A 5,439-nucleotide genomic window follows, 5' to 3' on the forward strand; every position below is an offset into this window, starting at 1 on the left:
TAGGCTTGAAGGAATATCAGCCTCCAAGAGCAGTTGGTGTATCCTTCATTTCACAAATATAAGGGGAAAAGACCAAGCGATAATTTTCATCTACCTGCCAATATCAAGAATTTCTCTAGATCTGATTTCATGAGAGTCATGATATTTCTCTCAAAAGAGAAAATCAGATATTCCAAAAAGAAATATTCATTATCTTACCCCTGAATCAGAAATAAGAATAGTTTCATCACATGGAGATTCAGAATTTGGGACTTTCAGAAAAAAGTAAAATTTCCTAAAATTTCTGATTCTTGTTTATCTTTCAGAACTGTGCCATTGAGGCTTGTATCAAATTCTAAAATGCTGGCTCTTTATGATTTTCTTCTGTAGCTCTGTGATCGATCAGTGTTATCAGTATGACTGTCAACCTTCTCATCCTCTTCATTCAAGGTTCCTCAAGTCAGGATCAAGTGAGAGGATTCACCACAGGGGATGCAGTCTTTGGCAATCCCTGAGTCCAAAACTACAGAGCCCATCTCTTTCTGAAGATAGTCCAGTTGTTCTTTATTTTGTTCTCTGTGCACTGGACATTGATTTCTTCAGATCTTTAAATAAGAATGATACTCCCTTTCACATTCTTTTTCAGCACTGATGACTTGCACAAAGAGCCCACAATAGCAGAGAATTCACCACCCTATGAGTGAGCTATAAAATTCATCTAACACCTGGCCTATTTAGCAAGTCTGTTTACTGACATATGTAGTTTCTTGATTCAAGCCATCTAGGAAAGACTCAAAATTCTGCATCCATTCCACTGTAAAGCTATGATCAATGATGTCAGTGTTGTTCATGACCAAAATGAAAGGAAGTTTGGTTTTATACAAGGTGCTACAGGCATAGAGTGCATTAGAGATGAGGGGCACTGGGTTAGTACATTTTAAGATGTCCATTATATAAATCACCACTGTTGGAAATGAGGATGCCAGGGCCTCAGTGATGATTGTCCCAGAAACTGAGGAGGTGAATTTTTCAATCTGTCCAGATGTATCAAGCAAGATGCATTCTGGGACTTCTGAATAAATTTTATTTTTTTAATAAAATCTGGTAGCGGTAGCGAAGAGATTGAGAGAAGTTGCTATGTCACCACTGAACCCAAGATCACCTTGTTTCATGACTTCTTTATACTTCACAGTGTCATGAATATTTGTATTGGCAGGGAAGGGGACTTCATGAATGGCTGGGTCCAAATTAATCACATATGGTTGAAAGCCTTGGCAATGCAGATGTCCTGTGAGCTTTTGTACAAAGGTGTTTTTTCTGATTCCCGCCATACCCAATGCCAATAGAAACACAGAGGACCAAAGGGACCCCAAATCCTGAGGCTCAGCTGCATCCACCATAGACCTACCGACCACACAATCAAGAAGTATGAATTTTAGTTTTACTTTATTCATATTAAAAGCAAAGGTCCATTTTTATCTAGATCAAATTCTTGAAAACTAGTTAATCACTTTATTTGTAAGAATGAAGCAAATAATCAATTAAATAATAATCAATGTAGGAAATTAAAATAATATTTCTTTAATGTTATACTTTATGTCTATCTGCTTTAAAAAAAATAAGTTTGCACTTAGAAATGAATTACATTTTACCTATTATCTTCCTCACTGAAATATCTGCAGCATCTTTATGAATCAAGAAAATGATTAAATAAGAATGTTATTTTAATGACTAGATTATAGATATTACATTCAGACAATAAGAAATATATGCATTCCTACATATGCGAACCTATTTAAAACATCGTTATGTAATTATCGCACTTTTTATCTGAGAATTAAATACTCCATTTATCCACTGGCCATCTTCTCTGAGTTTTAATTCATTTTCCTCTGCTAAAATGTTATTCATCTCTCTGACTTCATTACCAACTCTTGTCACATTGCACATTGATCTTCATTGGATATTCAACTTTAATATTATTTATCGCCTTTTGAGCATCATCAAGCATTAGCAACAATATAAGCCAAAACAACATACATATCATTGAGGTTTTATTTTTTTAAAAAAAGCCATATTAATATTAAGGACACATGCAAAAGAAGCTAAAATATTATTGGAAATTTTGTATTCATTGTGTTTGTCATAATTATTCAGAAATTTTTATGCTACTGTGGTTAGGATTTTAATCTATGTTCCAAACCATACCAGAAGCCTATTTAAGGCATGGGCTCCTTTTGTGAATTCATGTTAAGGAGTTAGCACCCAGCATGGTACAATAATTTATAATAATGTTCTTTATAATATATTGAGGATATTGAAGTTAGCTGCAATAATAATAATTTGGCTTTCAACCTAATTAATATTAAAGCAAATCTCATAAATCCAGTTATGAACATTACTTTTCATATGCATTTGAATTAAGTCATCTTTGAATTCTAATTCTAGGCAAACAAACCCCCCCTCCCCCCAAGAAAAAACTCTGTTTCTATCAATTGCATATATTCATTAGGATTGCATGAATTGATTAAATTTTTTGGCCTATACAGGGAGTTAAAATGTTGAATGTTTAAAAGTTTATTAAAATTAATTTGGCACAAACCCAACCAAGTAGCCATTTCTTCATTCTTACCCTGCTCCGCCTTCTTCTTCTTTTGCTTTTGTTCATAGAACTGAATTACAACGTTTTTCATAATAAATGTGTAAATTAAAAAAAAAAATCAGAATCATGTTGTAACTATTGATTATCCTTTCCTGAAGTATATAACTAAATTCAGTATTCATCAAGAGTAGATTCAAGGCTGGGGGTATAGCTCAATTGGTAGAGTTCTTGCCCTGCATACACAAGGCCCTGGATTCAATCCCCAGCAGGAGAGAGAGAGAGAGAGAGAGAGAGAGAGAGAGAGAGAGAGAGAGAGAGAGAGAAAGAGAGACAGAGAGAGAGAAAGGAGAGTAAGTAGATTCAAAGATTCAAATCATTGTATAATTATCAAGAGTCTATGAGGGACAAATCACTTTAACCTGTTTTGGAAGAAAAAATAATGAGAAAATCAAGAGCCTTAATCTCTAGAAATCTATCATCTAATAAATTGTTCTTTTATTAATGACTATAATCACCTTACTGTGCAATAGAATACCAGAACTAAAATAGGTAGAAGATAGGGGTTTGAAAGTTTTGCCACAAAGAAACATTAAATGTTTGAGATGATGGTAATGCTAATAACCCTGCTTTGATTATTATATAGTCTTTAAATATATCAAAACATTAAATTGTACCTTTTGCTATCACACAATTATATATTTGTACAATTACGTCAATTAAAAACAAAGAAAAGCAAGAAGAGCAAGCAAAAAATAAAATAAAACCCTAAACTTAGACACAAATACAAATAAACACATGCTATTGTCAATGAGTAAACTTGAAGATCTAAACATTATTTTACAAATAGAGGGAAGTGGTCTTCATTGATTTATATTTAACATCCAACTGGTAGGATTTTTATATGTCTTGGAGACAAAATGTTTAAAATGTGCTATGTGTTGTGATAATTCAGTTCCAGCTCCTCTTTTCTTTACTTTCCTGCTTCCTTGCTCTTGCTCTCACTCCTGCTCACTTTTTTTTAAAACTCAGTCGTCATTCACACAATGGGAAAACACAGATATAAGTTGAGTATGAATATTAATACACAGAAGCAGTGCCACTCCACAGGTTAAGATGCCTGAGGAAAATGATTGAAGAGGTGAGTAAAACAACAGAGATGCTTGTGATGGGGAAATGTTCACTTTGCGCATTTTCTTTGTTTCCACACTCTATTTCACTGAGCATGCTATTAAAAAAAATGTGCTAACCTATAAGAATTTTTTTGTGCAAGTTAAGCAGCAGCTTTATTGAAATATGTGCAACTTTCATTAAAGTTTTTAGAATACTTTTTTACTTCAGAAAATGTGTTGATTATACAGCATTAAGAACAAATTTGTTGAAGTAATTGACATTTATTCTGTTTCACAACAATTGTGCTCATGAAAAATTTGTTTGTTAAATGATTTTTCTTTTGCTTCCTTTTGTGATGGGACTCTGGAAAACAAAAGTTTTTCTTTAATTTCTCCATATATCATCACAACATATTTCTCAACCTCACTTCCAATTGTGAATTTTAGCAATCAAGAACAAGAGAAATCAATCAGCCCACACATTTTCAGTCTTTCACAATTAAAAACTACTTTCAATAGTTAGGAGTCCCTGCCTCATCTGTCAGATGATCTGCTAGTTGTCACACGTCAAGCCCAGAAAAAGATGCACCTGCTTTAAATCCTTCTTTCACATTTCACCTATCCCTTGGCAGCAACATTGAACTAATTTTGCTTCTTCTTAAACCTTTGTGCATGCTATTTTCTCTCCTCAGTACTCTGCTTTCTATTATCCAAATGGAAATTCTAACAACTCTTACTGTTTCCTTCTTCCATGTTCCCAGGGCAATCCCCTAAAACAGGCAGATCCCTACATAATTGGTCATTAAAAATTATATCATTAAATCTAGTATTTTATACGTACCATGATATCTTAAAAATCATGTCACTCTTCTTCTCAAAACCTCTCCATAATCACTCACTACCCTAAATATAAAATCTAAAACATATTGCACAATATATAATGTTTTTTTTAAATGATGCAGTCCACAACTTTGTGGCTGTTCCTTTGTAATCTCCTATCTTGGGCTTAATTCTGTCCCCTACACATATTAAATACTCTTTCCCTCCCTGGTCCTTGCTGTGTATTTTCTATTATCTGGATTTTTCTCCAGCCTAACCTGGCTCCATTTATTTAATAACAAATCCTGTTGAAGTCAATCAATTCTGGGATCTTCCCATGACCCTGTAAACATTCCTCTTCTCAAGACTCTGATAAATCCCAACACTATCTTTTTCATGTTCAGTAAGAAATTGCTAATGGACTGACTGGTTATTTAAATGACAATATTATAAAGAAATTAACTTTCTGGCAAGTCTCAAAATGGAATAAATATCCTCCACTCCATTCCATACTACCCATTAAAGAAAATCTAGGAAGGAAGGAAGGCAGTAGGCTGCCACAGAATGGCACCTCTTTTCTGTCACTTGTTCTAGATTTCATAGGAGTCAGGCAAAAACAGAAACAGCATTCTGAGTGAGTCTACTCTTCACCTTATAGTTGACAACTATTAGGTGGCCTGGTCTTAATGTAACTGGGCCTCACTTTATACTTAAGAAATCAGTATATTTCGGTGAGCCAGCAGAGAAATCTTGGCTCTCACAGAATTTATGAAATAGAATCTCTAGGCCATAAATTTCATAGGCAGGAATATAGCTCATTTTTTGGAATCCAAAGTAGATTCTGTCACCAGATGACCATCCTTCAATTCAGCTTTATCTAACTATGAATCATAATAAACAGTCTTCTTACAGTAATATGACACTTACAAA

At 33.9% G+C, this 5,439-nt stretch overlaps 1 pseudogene; it reads right to left on the reverse strand.

The window, feature by feature from the left end:
- Positions 1–301: 301 nt before the first annotated feature.
- Positions 302–1,319, reverse strand: LOC114105027 (GPN-loop GTPase 1 pseudogene; annotated as a pseudogene).
- Between the last annotated feature and the right edge of the window lie 4,120 nt (positions 1,320–5,439).

Source organism: Marmota flaviventris, chromosome 9 (assembly GCF_047511675.1).
Source record: "Marmota flaviventris isolate mMarFla1 chromosome 9, mMarFla1.hap1, whole genome shotgun sequence".
Taxonomy (NCBI): Eukaryota; Metazoa; Chordata; class Mammalia; order Rodentia; family Sciuridae; genus Marmota; species Marmota flaviventris.